At 42.5% G+C, this 19,620-nt stretch overlaps 1 protein-coding gene across 1 annotated transcript in view; it reads right to left on the reverse strand.

The window, feature by feature from the left end:
• Positions 1-18,070, reverse strand: part of ZNF831 (zinc finger protein 831) — a 214,089-nt gene extending 196,019 nt beyond the window's left edge. Inside the window, exon 1 of the mRNA XM_069751223.1 lies at positions 18,010-18,070. The gene's annotated coding sequence lies outside the window, so the exon portion shown is untranslated. The remainder of the gene's footprint in view (positions 1-18,009) is intronic.
• Between the last annotated feature and the right edge of the window lie 1,550 nt (positions 18,071-19,620).

Consider the following 19,620-nt stretch of genomic DNA (forward strand, 5'->3'; position numbering starts at 1 on the left):
CTTTGCCACATGGGTTTTTTTTGCCTTCCTCTGGATCAACATGTTAGGGCATGTTAGGTTAGGCTATGGGTTGAACTAGATGGACATATAGTCTTCCTTCAACCTTAATAACTATGTAACTATGTAACTATGTTCCATCCGCCATGCGACGGATCCGTCGAAATTTGGCGGACGTTTTCTGAAAATAGACGGACATTGAAACGTTTTTTGTCAACGCCGAAATGGCGGATCGCGACGGATCCGTCGCGTCCGCCATTCCATAGAATGGGCGCCTATGGGCAACGGATCCGCCGCAACCGTTTTTTCGGCGGATCCGTCGCACCAATCCGTTTTTTCAATTGCGCATGCTCCAAAAAGAAGATACTTTTCCCAGACAACCCCCAAGTAACGGATCCGTCAAAAAAACGGATCCGTTAGAACCGTTTTTACAACAATTGTGACGGATCCGTCAATCCGTCACTATGTCGGTAGTGACTGACGCCAAATAACTGAAGTGTGAAAGAGGCCTTACCAATTCCTATTCAACAAATAAAGGCGAAGAACATGAAAATGTCAAATGGATGCATAGGATATTTTAGAACTCAGCTTTTTTATGCTAAATTAACTATGATTTCTTTTCTGCTGAAGGTGGAATATTACTTTAAATTTGTACAAGAGTGCCTATAAATCTACCTATTCTTCCTGTACATAGCAGCTTCCACATTCTTACATACACATAACGCATGCATTGAATAATGCATTTTTACAAAAACACAAGGCACTATCTGTTGCATGCAATTCACAGACTATATAACTAAGAATTTACTTTGAGCAGGTTGACTTCATGTCCGTGTACAGATGCGCTCTGAGGTTTGCACACTTTGGGAAGGTTCTTCCCTCTATGCACTAACATCTTCTCAGTACTTTCTGCCTGTGCGTTAAGGACCTGAATGGCATGGCGTGGGTAGAGCTTTAATGACCGTAATATGGTTTTCCTGCTCATAATGTCTGTGCCACTGCAGCTCTGTGTGGGCGTGCAAAATGACACAACTGTGTTTTAACCTCTTCTAGACGCAATCCAAAAATGACTTATCTGCTATAAGATGATATTCAAGAGCAGGAGATATGGCTCTCTTCATCATATTTGCATACAAAGGAAAGACCATGGCTTTAGTGTATTCAAAATGGTGCTAATGGTTCTCAGCGGCATACTAAGAAGAGAAAGCGCACATATAGCACGGTTGGATCCTCCACTGCTGTTCTGTCATAGTGGGTAGTGGCATTTGACTTGGGTTTGTGAGTCACGCTGGCAGAAATATAGCACTTGTGACTTTTATAACTTATGGTCAGGGGACCATGAAGGAATTTGGAAATGTGTGGCCACTAAGCTTTGCAGTGTGAGAGTTGATTGGGAAAGTTGCTGTATATACCGCTAAATGGGGTGATTAGATGCCAAAAAAGGTTGAGGGATAAATCTTTATCAAATGAATTGCCTCCCAGGTGATGCAAGGTGAAGACTGAGTCAGAGAGAGAGGAAAAGGTGAAGACTGAGTCCCAGAGAGGAAGTCCATACGGACCAAAGCCTCGATCGGACAGATGGAATTACTGTCTGGTGGTGGTGGTGGTGATGTCTATCACCCAAGAGACTTGTTCCAGGATTCTAGATTCCCTTTCTGATCCACCCTGTGCCTTTTTCTTTATTCTGCTGAGGATGCTTACAGTTTCTAATGTACTCACACTGACCTCTTCAGCCAGGACCATATGAAGATTTTTAGAGGCATAATTCTGCATATCATTATGGATTGTTAGAAGATATGGGATCCTTCTCTTCTGTCTTATAGCGGTTCATTACTTCACTGTTATTGACTGAATAAGTTCCCACCCTATTTGTGGGTCATCGCATACAGTGGGTATGGAAAGTACTCAGACCCCTTTAAAATTTTCAATATTTGTTTCATTGCAGCCATTTGGTAAATTCAAAAAAGTAAATTTTTTCTCATTAATGTATACTCTGCACCTCATCTTGACTGAAAAAAAAAACCAAAAATGTAGCAATTTTTGCAAATTTATTTAAAAAGAAAAACTGAAATATCACATGGTCATAAGTATTCAGACCCTTTGCTCAGTATTGAGTAGAAGCAACATTTTGAGCTAGTACAGCCATGAATCTTCTTGAGAATGATGCAACAAGTTTTTCACACCTGCACTTGGGGATCCTCTGCCATTTTTCCTTGCAGATCCTCTCCAGTTTCGTCAGGTTGGATGGTGAACATTGGTGGACAGCCATTTTCATTTCTGTCCAGAGATGCTCTATTGGGTGTAGATCAGGGCTCTGGCTGGGCCAATCAAGAACGGTCACAGAGTTGTTCTGAAGTCACTCATTTGTTATTTTAGCTCTGTGCTTAGGGTATTTGTCTTGTTGGAAGGTGAACCTTCGGCCAAGTCTGAGGTCCAGAGCACTCTGGAAGAGGTTTTCATCCATGATATCTCTGTACTTGACATGTTTCCGTCAATGACAACCAATTGTCTTTTCCCTGCAGCTGGAAAACACCCCCATAGCATGATGGTTCCACCACCATGTTTCACTGTTGGGATTGTATTGGGCAGGTGATGAGCAGTGCCTGGTTTTCTCCACACATACCGCTTAGAATTATCACAAAAAAGGTCTATCTTCATCTCATCAGACCAGAGAATCTTATTTCTTATAGTCTGGGAGTCTTTCATGCGTTTTTCTATGGTTTCTATGGTTAGTGAAGTACATTTATAAGCCCTTCATAAGCTTTTAAATATTTTTGACAAATACAGTGATGAGCAAAAGGGTAACAATGTTTTGAACTTTTGACTTTCAGGCTCCATATCTCACCATCCACTACTGCTTCGAATGTGAGATTACCATAATTTTATAGACAATCATCTTGGCTATCTCTACATAAATTTGACTTGCAACTATTTACCATATGATTAGTTATGAAGATTCTTGTCATGTCACTGCGTTGTTTCTATTTTGCTCCTAAAAAATGTTATTTTTATTATTTTGTTAGTATTTTGTAAATCCACCTTTCAATACTGTCTGAATCCTTCTGGGCATGCTCTCGATCCGATTGAAGCATGTCTCGACCAAAATCTGATCCCAGGTCTCTTCTACACGTTCCCAAAGTATACTCACTTAGATATGTGTACAGCTTTTTCCTCAACTATACCCACAAGTGTTCAATTGGATTGAGGTTGGGGACTGTTTAGGCCAATCCCACACCTCTATATCATTGTCATTGAACCATTTCTTCAGCAATCCTCAATGTCCTTTTCATATCCACAGTACTCGAATGTACGAAGAAACTCGTCTTGTAGGATACCCACCTGTAGCTCCCTTGTTTCTGCCAGATTCATTTGCACCCATCAGAGTCTATTAAATTTCGTCTCATCACTCCAAATCACCTGTTTCCAATCTTCCACTGTTCAATGTTTGCACTTTTTTACAAACTCAAGCCAACGCTTCTTATATCAATATTGAAGTCAAGGCTTCTTCGCTTTTTTCTGGCCACCATTACAGACTTGTGTAACGTGCATCACATAGTGCTTGCATGGACATCTGTGATCTCACTCTTATGAAGCATATGAGCCACCTCCACTGCCTAGTTTGTTGTGCCAGAAATGAAAGACCTTGTTATGAGCTGACTTGTTGACTCAAATATTTTGCCTGCATGTCCACCTCTCTGCTTTGGAATGGATGGACAGACTTCATTTCGTATTCTTCCAACTGTCATGGCACTTACATGATTCAGTTTGGCAATTTTCTTGCCTAAGACTGCTATCGATGAAATGAATGATGCTCTATCTCTTTTCTTGGGAAATTTTCTTCATAACTTGATTCAAACCAATAACCTTTTGCTTGGCAATCAAACTAATAATAACACAATGAGCTATTAGCGAATGTGAGAACAGTTTGTATTTTGTAGTATACAGGAAGAAAATAATTTTTCCACCACCAGGTGTAAAACAGTAACAATGCAGTGACATGACAAGAATCTGATAACTAATCATATGCTAAACAGTTGCAAGTCAAATTTATGTGTAAGATAGCCAAGAGGACTGCCTTTAAAATGATGGTGTCTCATATTCGAAGCAGTAGGGGATGGCAAGATATGGAGCCTGAAAGTCAAAAGTTCAAAACAGTTTTATCCTTTTGCTCGTCAGTGTAAGGCTTCTTTTACACTTGCTGTGGTTTTGCGTCCCGTTTTTGCAGCCCCAATAGATTTCTATGGGGCCGCAAAAACAGGCTGCAATAATTCCGAGAGTCATATTTACGCCTTGAAAAAATATCGAGCCTGCTCGATATTTTTCACGGCTTACAGGCACGGCCACCATTGAAAATCAATGGGGCCGCAAAAACAACGGAAGCTTGTTTTTGCGGTGCACCATGACTACCGTTTTTGCGGAATGCCTTTTTTTCACATACTTTTGCCATAGTATTGGAAATCCGAAAAATGGTGATCCGCAGATTTTTTGAGGTCCGTTATTGCGGCAGACTGTGAAAATTGCAGCAATACGGCCCTCAAAAAAGGCTAATGGGCCACCAAAAACACGGTAAAGGTAAAAGAAACATAACTTACATCACCAGATGCAGTAAAAGATACCGAACCACTCTACTGCACATTACTTAGCTCAAACCAGAAAAAGTCTCATTCTTTTGCTTGAGAAACACAGAGCCGGTCCTCTCAGTTAGGACCCTGGAACTACGACGATCCGAGTCCTTTTTACTGTTCTCCTAACCCGGCAAAGGTCCTTCGGGTTAATTTGGCCCCCTCTGAACAAGGGCCCCCAAGCCAACAACATATTCAGTCCTTCCCTTTAAGGGTAGCCCTTTTTAGCATGGGTACAGTCCATTGTCCCCATCAGTTCGTAGGACGGGGACACAGTCCTTCAACTCCACTCCTGTCCATGAGACAGGTACACACCTAGTCCCTTAGGGGCAACATCCACCAGAATTCAGACTCAGTCCTCGACTGAGGGTGTAGAACCCTCCAGTGACTGCAATGTCTCTCAATCCACAAGGGGGGATTAACAACTTCAATTATTCATGGCTAATAAGGTAGGGGAGTTCCAGATATATGTAGGTCTTACACCCGCTGGACCATGACCCTCAGGAACCTTGAACTGTTCTGGCTATCAGGTGAAACAATCACAACACGGTCTCTTCCAGCTTCTAATCTTATTTTCTTTCTCCTCACCGGTCTTCCTTTGACCTCGCTCAGATCCAGGTTTTTCTCCTAGATCCATTCTCCGATCCGTCAACAAAGAACTTGGTGACCTGCTCCGCCAGGTCATCTGGCATTCCCTCACCTTCAGGTCACAAGCGCCTAACTCTTCTGTCCCCAACATAGCCCGAGACAGGAACTGGCAACTCACGGGATGGCACCTTCTCACTTGGCACTAGTGTTCGTCGATTAGGGAAGCGATCGCTCCCTCCATGAAATCGTGCTTCAGCCCTTCTCTCATGAGGCTCATCAACTCTCGCAGCTGACCGCAGTCTCCTTACCTTTTACTGGTGAATTTCAGGTGCAGTCCTGGGCACAGGGTACAGGTGTAGATGGGGTCCGGGCAACCTGGGAGTAACTTAGGATCCACTTAGCCAGGTGGGTTCGGAGGCCTTCCATCTGCACTGAATTCTGTGTCCCTTGCTGCCTGAAGCTTTACACAAGTTCCTCTCAGTCTCTGTTACTCCTAACCTGTATGGTTAACAGCATGAGCCTTTCATGGGCACTGTCTTCTCACTGGAAGCCCCAGGCTCCTGACTTGCTGTGGTGCATCCAGGTATTAGATGGGCCAGGAGACTTGCAATCTCCTGCCCCCTGGTTCTAGCTGCTGGACCCTTAGTACCTGTGCAACCACAGACTCCGGTGTCCGGTTTCTTTTGCGCTTTATCCTGGGAAGAGCTCAGTTACAGCTCCATTCCCGGTCTCTCTCCTCACGTGCTTCCCCTGCCTTCAATGTCTCACACTTAACATCAGGCCTTATCTCGCTCTCATAACTCTCGACTCTGTCACCATGCAGTAGCACATTCTCATCAACCTGCAGCAGACCAATGGCGCCGTCTCTCTCACCGCTTTGCGTCCTACATCACAGCTCCATCTTTTGCTGGATGGGCTTCTCTTTGGCTCTCCATCCTGTTTCTCTATTTCTTCCGACCATTTTCTTGAGTCACACCTTCTTGGGAGGGTCTTTTCCTTCCACTTCATTTTCTTGCAGTGGCCAGGATTTCCAGTTCCATCACTCCCTCCAGTAGGCGTAAGCTCTGGAGGGCTGGATACCTCATTGTGCTCTTTCGCTCCTTCTACGCTCATGATAGGTGGGACCTTCTTGTTCTTCTGTGCCACTAACCACCATTACAGAGTCCATGTTCAGTGCAATCTTAGACTGCTTAACGGTCGTTATCCTTCACGCAACTCAAGTCTGCCCTGCATCATTCTGCCCTTTTAGCTGCAAGACACGGTTCTGTCAACTGCACCAAGTGTAACGTGGTGTGGAGCCGTAGCCATCGGTGAGGTACTCTTCACATATTCCCTGGCAAGTTATATGAAAGTGAGAGTCCTGACTGGATGCATGGCTTGTGCTGTGAGGATGCTACGCCCGAGCAAGCCACATGTAACCAATGATGCCAGTTTACCAGGACCAGATGTTATACAGTTCATTGAGGGAGACCACCATTTAGAAATAAACTTTTTACTGAAAGGGTACTTGGTAGGGAATATATACAGGAGAAGAGTGGGTACAGAAGCTTATGAATATTTCCTTCACAATTTGGAGCATTTTCCACACAGTTTCAGTTCCTTCTACTTTACTCTCTTTACTCTCTTCACTTGTCCTCTGTATTCACTGTTTCTCACTAAATTACCACAACCCAGCTCAATACTACAGTTCAGCTTAGCAAGAGTCATTTACTCATATGGTGCCAGTATGGCCTATACTTATCTTCTCTAATTCTGACGCTCTGGAACTCCCACCCGGGACACTATTTGTCTAGCGTACCCAGTCCTGTCTATGCCCTTTATCTTCCGGAGCTATAAACTCTAGGCCTCCAGGACCCGTCTCCGATAATTCACTCTGTCTCTCCGTCACTTCTGCTCCAGATCACACTATCCCTTTCCTCTAAACTCTTCTCACTTTAGGGAAACCCAATGATGTGGCACTGCTCACATTGGACCTTAGGTCCCTTCTCTAAGCAGGCCAGGCCCTCTTTGCCTCACTACCAGGAAACTGTCACTTTCCCTTCAACATATCCCCTCCCACTCTGGGCTAGTTCCAAACATTAACTTGTGCTATCCCTTCTGTCAGATAATTCACATTATCAACACTACTAATATCTTTAACACACGTCACCATTCACATTATATATTACAATTCACATTACAATAATACATGTTTCTTCAAGTGGGAACGTGGGCAATATGTCCATCTCCTTACAACAGGACAAAAGCCACCACTGGAACATAACAAGGTGGTATTTACTTTTAAAAATACTTTTCTTCAGTTGTTGTTGCAAACTGCACCTCTGCCTGAGCATGACCTCCAAGCTTTGCACCTTGTAAAAAGCGGTAGTCAATAAAAGTCAAACCTAATCCTCAGCACATAAAGAAAGTGTTATTTCTTTGCTTCATAATCATATGGACATTTACCACTTTTGGGTGAAGTCTCTGCCACATGCAGCCAGCGGCTCTGTGCGTTCACATCCTCAAACTTTTCATTCCTGTAGCTACAGTTGTGGTCTTACACCCACGTCGGCATTCTGTGGCTGCCGGACCAAGGCAGTACGAATTTTCTTGTTCTGCACTTGAATAGTGGCATTTTGGGTTTTTTCTTGTGATCACTTGGCTCCAACAATATCAACATGTCCTCATGCGACATTACGACATTCGTCATACATTGTTAAAATCAGTAGCACACAACTGTGGGGGACACCACTCGCTCATCATACAAATTCTCCACCCCCCTTGTTTACAGTGCAATGTGTAGAAACATTTAGTATTCTGGAAGTGTTCTTCTTTTTTACAAGAAGGCATATGTGCATATATGTACGAGGCATATCAATGACTTCCATCCAGACAATGCCTGAACCAGTCGGCTATTGAAGGATCATTTTAGCAAAAGAACAGTAATAGAATTCCAGCACTTAGATGTGATTAAGTTGGCATGTAGGGAAAATTGGTATATCTAAAATTGATTCACAAGATTATGTTCTTTGCTTTTCTCCTGCTTGTATATACTGTAGTTTTCACTGTGTGTTCCTGCAGTACCAGGTAATTTAATGAAGAGGGGGATCCATATGTATTACGCTTTCACTTTCAGCAAGCACAGCACGTCCAAAACTGGTGCCTAAATGGAACATAAATTATATTTAGAAAAAAAAAATATTTTTACAGTACTTAAAACTGTTTTCCCCAGCCATTTGCTCTGAAGAGTAAAGCATGGCTCCAATTAAGGGCTCGCTAAGACAAGCGTGGTATACGTACATGTGCTGTCCGTGTTGCAATTGGATGGCACACTGACAGCGCACTGACTAATGTTGTTCAATTGGGCTGCTCAGATGAGTGTTCTTTCATATGGACCAAAAGTCCATGTGAAAAAATGTCAGGGTGCACTATTCTCTTCCGTTTTTCAGATGAGACTCATCTTTTCAAGTCTTTGGGTTCTGCTCCAAAAAGCCCTTGAAATAATTATCCTTATTCCATCTGTTTTATGCAGACATGTTGTAATTATTAACATAGGAAACTGAATTTGGTCTCATATATTTTTCAATTGTTAATGTACAAAAACAAATTCCACGTGGATGGATGTAAAAAAATTAGACATATGTGGAACAGGTTTGAAAATCCGTTTGTTTTTCCTTATAAAAAATGGACTATTTATAAAAAGAATGACAAAGAAAATACAGCTGCATTCTGAAATGCTATAATATGCAAACATTGAATGCATGAAATTGGAATTGCATTACTTCAGTAGAAAATGTGTTAAAAAATGAAGGTGCTTAGCGCACAAACTGGCCAATTCATGAGAGTCCACCTGTTCACCAACTCTGGTTGCATGACTGTAAGTTTCAGACAAGTCAAATGACCAAAAACATTTGTTCTTGCTATTGCACGATGCAACGCAACCCACTCAGAATCATTAACTCAATGTGAAAATGTGACATCGTGATCTTCATGTGGGGCAGACAGTGTAGATTATCTACACCCCACAATGCCACAATTAGGGAAGAGAAATATCACATGCTGTTTGATGGTGTCCTCAGACTGAACGGCTCTAGCTTTATACCCCTTTGACATAAACACAGCACTTGGGATTTTGATTCCATTTCCATGGTCATGGTCCATGTTCAGTTTAATTCCTCAATGTCAACAGCACCTGTATAGTATGTGGGTCTTATGAGCAGGGGCTTATATAGATAGACAGGGGCCTATCGCAATGGGGCCAATTACATGTGCTGACTCACCCTCACCCTTTACTTGAGGGATCATGAAAGCGAAAGCCCAATACTTACTTACCCACTTGACTATTCAATCTTTGGGGTTGGTGCCTCCCTTGATTTTTTTTCTTGACTGTAGAGCCCCTGTAAAGGTGGACATCCCTGGTTAAAGAGCCATTGCTACCCTCCCCTACCAGTATGTCAGCATCTTGTCCCTCTTTAGGTAGAACATAGCAAGAACAAAGGAAAATTGAGGTGATCTACAGTCACCCTTGGATTTTTACGGAATGTTTGGTTGTACTGGTCATAATGGTTACCTCTATTAACATCCAAAACATTAAAATAATTGAATAGGAGATGATAGAAGAGGGATTGATGATAGTCAGACTCACAGAGACTATGAGTTATGAGATTAGACCCTTGAACCAAAAGCCACAGTTTAACGGAGCCTGAATCAGCATACCATATTGTAAAGAAAGCGGGAAATGGATGGCATCCAACTAGGGCAAAGGATGGTTTACATGAAGTAAACTTTCAATTACAATTACTTCTCATTACTAATAGAAGGCTATACCTAACAACAAAGCTAACGACCCATATTATATCATTAGCTGCAGCATTTATTCCATCCATACCACAAATGTTTTTTTCATATCCATAATTCATTGTCCCTCAGATTCTCTTATAGAACAAATAGTGGATTTGAGTTTACGTCACCATATGTGTAACACATTGGCAGAGGACACAGAGGAGTTTAGGATGAAGCCATTGGAAACACAGACACAGCTAAGGGTATTAAAGGGAAACTGTCAGCTGATTCATACTACCTAAACCCCAATTAGCATGAATCATAATCTAGCTGCACAATTGCAGTTAGGAAAGTGTTTCTTGGAAACGCTCCGGCATTTCAGGGAAGATATAGTTTGAAGGGCAAACATAGGGGTCATAGAGACCATGGCGAGAGTAAAGACTAGTCCAACGTCGTCCTTGTTTGGCTTCTGCCCGCACCCCTCCTATTGATTGACAAGTTTATTCCATATCTGTACACAGGGAACTATTCAGCAAAAACTTGGCACTCAGATGGATTCAAATTATTTACTCTTTAATGGCAGTGTAGTACAAAAGAACAGACGTTTCGGTCAATAAAGACCTTCATCAGTGCACTATGAATCGATAGGAAAAGAAAAATATATATAAATTCAAGGTCACATGCCATGTCAATAAATTCAAATAAATAAATAAAATAATTGTGAGAAAACCTCCATGAATGACTGTATCTTTATAATGTTTGGGGGTGTTTCTCTGCTAAGGGCACAGGACTACTTCACCGCATCAATGAGAGAATGAATGGAGCCATGTACCGTAAAATCCTGAGTGGCAACCTCCTTCCCTCTGCCAGGACATTACAAATGAGTCATGGCTGGGTCTTCCAGCAAGGCAATGACCCAAATCATACAGCCAAGGCAAAAATGGAGTGTCTCAAAAAGAAGCACATTAAGGTCATGGAGTGACCTAGCCAGTCTCCAGACCTTAATCCCATAGAAAACTTATGGAGGGAGTTGAAGCTCTGAGTTGCCAAGCGACAGCCTCAAAATCTTAATGATTTAGGGATGATCTGCAAAGAGGAGTGGACCAAAATTCCTCCTGACATGTGCGCAAACCTCATCATCAACTACAAAAAAGGTCTGACTGCTGTGCTTGCCAACAAGGGTTTTGCCACCAAGTATTAAGTCTTGTTTGCCAGAGGGATCAAATACTTATTTCTCACTGCAAAAGTGAAAATAAATTTATATAATTTATACAATGTAATTTTCTGGATTTTATTTTTGATATTCTATCTCACAATGTTAAAATTAACCTACCCTTAAAATTATAGACTGTTCATGTCTTTGTTAGTGGGCAAAACTTACAAAATCAGCAAGGGATAAAATATTTATTTCTCCCACTGTACATTTATGAGCTTCCCTCACCTGTCATTTATCATGGCGCTCACAGATGGCACATGCTGCTGGATACTATGTCCCTCTCTTCTCCCAATTCTCATAAGCAGTGTGGTATGTTTTTTTTTCTTTTTCCTTTTATATATTTACCTAGATACCAGATTTTGATGTTAACAAAAGAAAGAGTCATTCATGGAGGTTTTCTCACAATTATTTTATTTATTTATTTATCTTTGAATTTATTGACATATGTGACTTTGGATTTATATACAGTACAGACCAAAAGTTTGGACACAGCTTCTCATTTAAAGATTGTTCTGTATTTTCATGACTATGAAAATTGTAAATTCACACTGAAGGCATCAAAACTATGAATTAACACATGTGGAATTATATACTTAACAAAAAAGTGTGAAAAAACTGAAAATATGTCTTATATTCTAGGTTCTTCAAAGTAGCCACCTTTTGCTTTGAAGACTGCTTTACACAAAAATTTACAATTTTCATAGTCATAAAAATACAGAAAAATCTTTAAATGAGAAGGTGTGTCCAAACTTTTGGTCTGTACTGTATATTTTTCTTTTCCTATTGATTTGTAGTACACTGATGAAGGTCTTTATTGACCAAAACGTCTGTTGTCGTTCTGCTGTACTACTTCACTGCCATTAAAGTGTAAATAATTTGCATCCATCTGAGTGCCAAGTTTTTGCTGAATACTTCTATTGTTTAGGACTTGAGCACCTATAACAGGAGTGTCGCAATGTTTCCATTTACTGTACATTGGGAATAACTTGTGAATCACCTGGAGCAGCAGAACAGGGAGAAGCCATCTAGAGGCGAAACCTGACTAGACAAGTCTCTCCCTATAGTTCCCAGACCTTCAAACTATATTTTCACTAAAATGATGGAGCATTTCAAACAAAAACATACCTGGCTGCAATCATACTTAGCTGAACCATTATTTGTCCGACAGCCATGTAAGGTGTATGGGGGAGTCTTTACTTTCATAATGTGCTGGGTATTTACTCATACAGGTTTAACTTATATTTGGGGGTAGGGAGTTGAAAGATACCATAAAATTGGATAATGGGGGTTTCTAGGAATATATGCAAGAAGCCAATCAACCAAAATGTCTGTTTCTGTCAGTCCCATGGCCTTAAACCACGGAAGCAGTGCTAATTTCTTACAGTGTTTGTCCAGGATTATGACCCTAGTTCTAATAGTCACAGGGATCCTGTCACGGGGTCCTTCTTCGATACCACACAATCAACAGAGCGAGGGAAGTGTGAACAATCCCAAGACCTTTATTACAGGCAAAACTAAAAGGTCCATAAACAATCCACCACACTGAGGATACAATAGTCCAGAACACGAATGCAGTTCAGTAACAGGATAAAATGTCCAAGGAGATGAGAGTCCAATAATCCAGCAGACAGAGGATAAAAAATCCATATGTTTCCCTTTCTCTCTGATGTGCTGTGTTCACACCATCCTCACCACACAGGAACTGACTTCTCAGTTCCTGTCCTCCCCAGCCCCCTCCTTATGTCCAGGGGTAGTCAGACAGGTTGGGGTGGTTTTCAGGCCTCCCAGACCTGACAAAGGTGCCTCAGGGATTAAGGCACTACAGAGGGTTCATCAAGAGGCATAGATACAGTCAGGCTGCAGACAGTAAGTGAGCTAATCCAATTATCAGCCTTTTGGAAGGTAATTGAGACTCTAGACAATATGGGGAATACATGGAATGATACAGGGCAACAAGAGAACACTATGAAAATCAGTAAAGTATAAATATACACAAAATGATACCCACATAACATATCACACCATCAGAGATCCCATTTGTAAGGCCCCCAATTATCATAATCAGCAACATCTATCCAGTGTATACGGTAGGTAATAAAGGTCCATAGTAGGAAAACCCTTTTTCAGAGGTGATCTCATCAATGATATTGGAGGCATATTACTAGAACATTCCTCCATCGTGAGGGTCTAACACAGTGTTCCCCAACTCCAGTCCGCAAGAGCCACCAACAGGTCATGTTTTCAGGTGTTCCTTAGTATTTCACAGGTGATGGAATTATTGCTTGTCCAGGTGATGCAGTCAACACCTCTGCAATACTAAGGAAATCCTGAAAACATGACCTGTTGGTGGCTCTTGATGACCAGAGTTGGGGAACACTGGTCTAACAGTATTTTTTCTGCATCACTATGGTGGAGCAATATCATTAGAAAAGCATTGTGCCATTATTGTCCAATCCACTTGGATCGATCAATGACTAATATAATGAATGGCGCTCCATGTTGACATTTGACATCTTGAAAAATCTGAGCAAAGCCAACAAAATGGTATCAGGTTCCTTCAATGACCATTATAGTCAATCACTGCCTACAACTGACACCTGAGAAATGCTGAGCAGACCCAACAAAATGCACTAGTCTCCTTTAGTGACCATTACAGATGATTGCTGCCCATGTTAACACTTGGAAAAGGCTGAGCAGAGTCAACAAAGTGGCACCAGAAGACAAAATGGCACAACATTCTAGCAATCTGGTGGAGCCCAAATAGTGTGACTATACCAACAAAGTCTTTGATGAGACATGCCCCTTTAAGTCAATCAATGACTTTTGATGGTCCCTTTAAACCTTCCCATATCTTTTCTTAGACCATGGTATTAAACACATTAGCGTGTAGTTCACAAGAATGAATCATGTAATTTCCCTCAGGAATGAGCGTCCTCTCCCTAGATCTCCTTTATCCTTGAAAAATAAACATGTGCACCCTCGAAGCATAGTTTATGACTAATGTCATAATTCTACTCTAACATCATAACCACAAAAAGAGGACTTGAAAATCCTCCAAAAAATCTATAAAAAAAAACACCAAGAAGAGAAGCTTACCTGCCCAGGCCTCAAAACAAATGCACTAACAGGGCACAGTGGACCCAATTAAAGATGGCGGCTACACAGGTGCAGTAACACCGGTGAGACAGCCAGCCTACAATCAGGGATTGACCATTTGGTACACCAGTGCACAAAAAGATACAGTCTGTATGCGGCAATGTTCACACACAGGAGATGCATTTTAGTTAGCACTGGACAGCCCGCCTGATCTAAGAGTATGGGCGTCTTTAATAGGCTGTGTGAGCCAAATGCTCTGCATCTCCTGTGTGTGAACATTGCCGCATGCAGACTGTATCTTTTTGTGCACTGGTGTACCAAACGGTCAATCCCTGATTGTAGGCTGGCTGTCTCATCGGTATTACTGCACCTGTGTAGCCACCATCTTTAATTGGGTCCACTGCGCCCTGTTAGTGCATTTGTTTTGAGGCCTGGGCAGGTAAGCTTCTCTGCCTTTTTCTTGGTGTTTTTTAAGGTCATAATTCCACATCAGCTCCAGGTTTTATTGACTTGTCACATCAGAAATATCTGTGAAATTTCATGTTTATTGATCACCAGTCTGTCCAACACATCTTATATGGTCACAAAGCGATCAAACACGATGTGAGAAAATGACTTACAAGTCAGTATCATAAGAAAGGAATTTGTCAAATCCCTGATGTAATAAATACGAAGCTTAAGAATAACAAAGCTGTGCAGTGAAGGCATTTTATATATAGATTTGTGAAATATAATACACAGATGTAGCATTGCTAAGGTTGATTTAGCTGTTACTTTTGTGCACCATGATGAATCACCTAGTCAAGAATTGGCTTTAGTATTTTTATCTTCAGACCAATGGAAAACATCCAAGAATCAGCTCAAACATTTATGTTACAGTGATTAGACCTCATTATGTGCTGCGTAGATATATAAAAAAGGACCCATGGTGTGGTAAGGATCCATACTGTACCTCGGAGTGCCTCATATATAGGTCTACAGCATGCAGCACAGCAGGTCATATTGCGGTGGTAATCTCTAGACAGTTATCGTCATCACAGAAATCCATGAATTAATGTTTACACACGAAGGTAATCTAAATACCCCCATATGGTGCCTCAGGCCTCTGTACAGTCCACAGGGAACTGTGTCACATATGGAGGTACAGCATGGCCCCATAGACCACTACGTATGCTTTATCACTTTTATGAGTATGTACAGAGCAATAATAAGCCCCTGTGCACCATGCAAGTGGCTCAAACATGATCAGGTCACTTTTATGCATGTTGCCTAATATTTTCAATTGTCATTGCCTGATAAATGTTGATACAAAAAAAAGTCATACTAGGTCATCAATATGTTATGATCAGACAACCCTGTTAAGATAAAGATATCTTTGTGGGAAGAGAGTTTTGAAAAATTCTCCCCTTATAGTTACATCACTTATCAAGTCACACCCCACAGCTCTCCCACTAGTCATTCATCTTTGTTGCGCTATGATTTGAACACAGGGGCTCAGTGCAATCATGGAGCATCCCGGCTTTCCACACAAGACACTGTCTGGAAGCGTCGCTATTCGTGGCAGATTGTCAGTTTACATATTTCGATTGTAAAACTTCATCAGAGACAACTGTACCTTGAAATAACTGCACAGTCCAACATGTCAGTGGCCTACTTACTGTGGTGTAGACAGGGTGGCAAGGCATATGCCCTGGTTGCCCTTTACCAGCAAGAGGTAAAGTGGCAAAGTTATTATGTTCTTATTTTACTCCTGCTCCTTCAGAGTATTCTGGGTTTTTTTTTTGTTTAAGTCCACCATATGGTTTAGCAGTGGAGGACAGAGATAGTAAAGTGTTCCTGTGCAAGAGGTGCAAGAACAATATATGGACCCTTTGCAGTCCTATAGTTGTGACTATGACAAAAGCCACTGCTGCTTTGGAGGTGGCAGTGACCCACTTACCTCTTGGGCCCCAGATTGCACTAATGATATATCTACCCCTAAGTTTCAGCAATACTAAAGAGGTATATCTTTAGGCCGGTTTCACACGTCAGTGGCTCCGATACGTGAGGTGACAGTTTCCTCACGTAACAGAGACACTGACTCACGTAGACACATTAAAATCAATGTGTCTCTGCACATGTCAGCGTGTTTTCATGGACCATGTGTCCGTTTGGAAAACACGGAGACATGTCAGTGTTCGTGGGAGCGCACGTATTACACGGACCCATTAAAGTCAATGGGTCCGTGTAAAACACGTACCGCACACAGATGTTGTCCGTGTGCAGTCCGTGTGCCATGCAGGAGACAGCGCTACTGTAAGCGGTGTCCCCCCCGCGTGTGGTGCTGAAGCCCCATTCATTTCTTCTCTCCAGCAGCGTTTGCTGGAAAGAAGGAATGAATAACCTTTTTTTTTATTTATTTTTGTTTTTAAAATAAAGTTGCCGGTAATCTGCCCCCTCCCACCCCCTGTGCGCCCTCCCCCTCCTCCCCCCCCTGGCATTAAAATACTTACCCGGCTCCCTTGGCGCTTCCATCCTCCCAGCGTCGCTGCTTGTCCTGTATGAGCGGTCATGTGGTGCCGCACATTACAGTGATGAATATGCAGCTCCACCTCCCATAGGGGTGGAGCCGCATATTCATTACTGTAATAAGCGGCCCCACGTGACCGCTCATACAGGAAGAGCTGCGACGCTGAGAGGATGTAAGCGCCGAGGGAGCTGGGTAAGTATTTTAATGCCAGCGGGGGGGCGCACAGGGGGTGGGAGGGGGCAGATTACCGGCAACTTTATTTTAAAAACAAAAATAAATAAAAAAAAAAGATTATTAATTCCTTCTTTCCAGCGAACGCTGCTGGGAAGAAGGGATGAATACCGGCTTCAGCACCGCACGCAGGGGACAGCGCTTAACTCTAGAGCTGTCTCCTGCACGGTCCGTGTGGTCCTCAGTCGGCACACGGGCGGCACACGGCTGCCGCACCTGTGCCACACTGATGTTCAACGTAAGCACACGGACACACGGACACGGATAATTCCGGTACCGATTTTTCCGGTACCGGAATTATCTGGACATGTGAGACTGGCCTTAGGCAGCTCTGCATTAATACCATAGGAACCATGCCCCTCTGTAAAAAGCAGGAATAAAAGGGCAAAAAAATAAACGAATGTCCAACTTCACCGAATCAGTAAAAAAGAGTTTTCTTTATTCACAAACTTTAAACATGGAGGATACAGACTTCAGCATGAACCATATGGGTAAGAATCTCAATGCAGTTGTTTTTAATAATAATTTTTAATTATAAAAAGGGATACATCTGGGCAACAGTTACTGAAAATGCAAGCCAGGTGGGCACCAAACCGAACACATGCCCAGGATGAGAGAAATATTCATTCTTGTTTTTTGGCAGTGTGCATATAATCTTATAACAGACTCCAGATCAAACAATGCATGCCGGCTAACGCATCATAAATTACTCAAAAAAAGATCTGGGCCCTTTACAACCACTTGAGCAGCACTTTCCTATCACACGCATGTTCTGTTCGAACATCACCGTGCTCTACATGACTGTCCACATCAATAATAGCTCAACACAGACTGCAGATCATTACTCATAGCAGAACAAGGGTGGTCGCATCACCACCATTCTAGGGAAATGTATGGAATCAGCCCAGGCACATGACACAGGGTACGGCACGACAAGCACATATCCGGCCACAGGACAGGGGACAGAATAAGACAAATGCAGGACTCACCAGCGATCTGACACCAGGCATGTGGTGCGTGTGAAGCTCGTCTCTTCCCTGATTTCTCTCTAAAAAAAAAGATACAGCTCTTGCATTATTATTTTTTATATTTTTTTTTTTTTGCTTTCATGCAGTTATGCTTTCATCAGTTGTCACGGAAACACTGTTTTTTTTTTCTGTTTCCACTCGAATGTCTACATTTCAGTAACCATGGCTACAAGACAACCAAAGAATGTAAAAGTGACAATTCTAGGGTCCTGTAAGTTTATGGATTTACAGCACACGTGTAAGTGAACACCATCGATATGATATCAATATCTGTCCTTGGGTTTTATAAGAAGCAATACATGGCGATCTTCTATATGGCTACAATAGATGACGTGAGCGCTAAGATATGGCATCACTTTCTGATGCAACATCCAAGACCCCCGCCAATCAGCTGGTCACTGGGATGTGTTGAGTTGCGGATCTGCACAGCACAGCTTTGTCAACAGAATACTGGCTGAGTCTAGGTAGAGCACATCTGCCCCCCTACTCAAATTAGGAGGGGGAACATGTGCAGTACCGGCCACAGCCACTATGCAGTTCACGGAACTGTGCTGTCAACTCTGGAACTCTGCATGTCTGGTCGCCAATGGCACTGGGAACGGCTGATCGGTGGCGATGTCGGGTGTCACATACCCAACGATCAATATAAAAACCCTGAAGAACCCCTCTAAAAGGACATAATACTAAATGTCCCCAGTCTTCTTGAGAACCCTCTTGACCACCGAGAATCTGAGACACCATGGACAACATCCGCACAAAGAGTTGTTAAGTTCTCCATGGCTTTACTATGGTTTCCTCTAAAATGTAAAAAAAATCATATATTTTAATGTCTTTGTAGAAAATTGTTCCTAGTGTCATGGGAGTGACTATAGTCATATAAGATGGTATAGGTCACAAAGTTTAAGGGTATGTGCACACGTTGCGGAAAGGTGTGCAGATTTTTCTGCACTGATTTTGGTAAATCCAAAGGAAATCCGCCCTGTTGATTTCCCGCGGTTTTTGTGCGGATTCCACCTGCGGTTTTACACCTGCGGATTCCTATTGAGGAGCAGGTGTAAACCGCTGCGGAATCCACACAAAGAATTGACATGCTGTGGAATAAACAACGCAGTGTTTCCGCACATTTTTTTTAAGCCGCATGGGCACTGCGGATTTTGTTTTCCATAGGTTTACATGGTACTGTAAATGGAACGCCCCCAGACGCAGGGCCACGGGTTACTCGGTACCGGTCCTCTCTATCTCGGTTCTAGGGTTGTCACGGTGGCTTGACCCGGTCCGTGACCCTGCTAAGGGGCGTCCAATGAAAAGGGTGATGAAAGTCGGCTAAGGTTTCGTGACGCCACCTGTGGTATTCGGTCAGGGTGACCAACGCTGCTTGGGGTCCACTGGAGTGATGTGATGGCAGCTAGATGGTATACCTTCCCACAGGTGAAGTATATCCCCAGGGCTTCTCAGTAGTGTAGGTGGTGATGGTGTGAGGCGCAGTTAATAACGAGGACACAGGGATGCAGTCTCTTTACCTTTTACTGAAGACTTCGGGATCCTCAATCCAGAGCACTGCCAACTGGGCTG

Source organism: Ranitomeya imitator, chromosome 2, assembly GCF_032444005.1.
Source record: "Ranitomeya imitator isolate aRanImi1 chromosome 2, aRanImi1.pri, whole genome shotgun sequence".
NCBI classification, from domain to species: domain Eukaryota; kingdom Metazoa; phylum Chordata; class Amphibia; order Anura; family Dendrobatidae; genus Ranitomeya; species Ranitomeya imitator.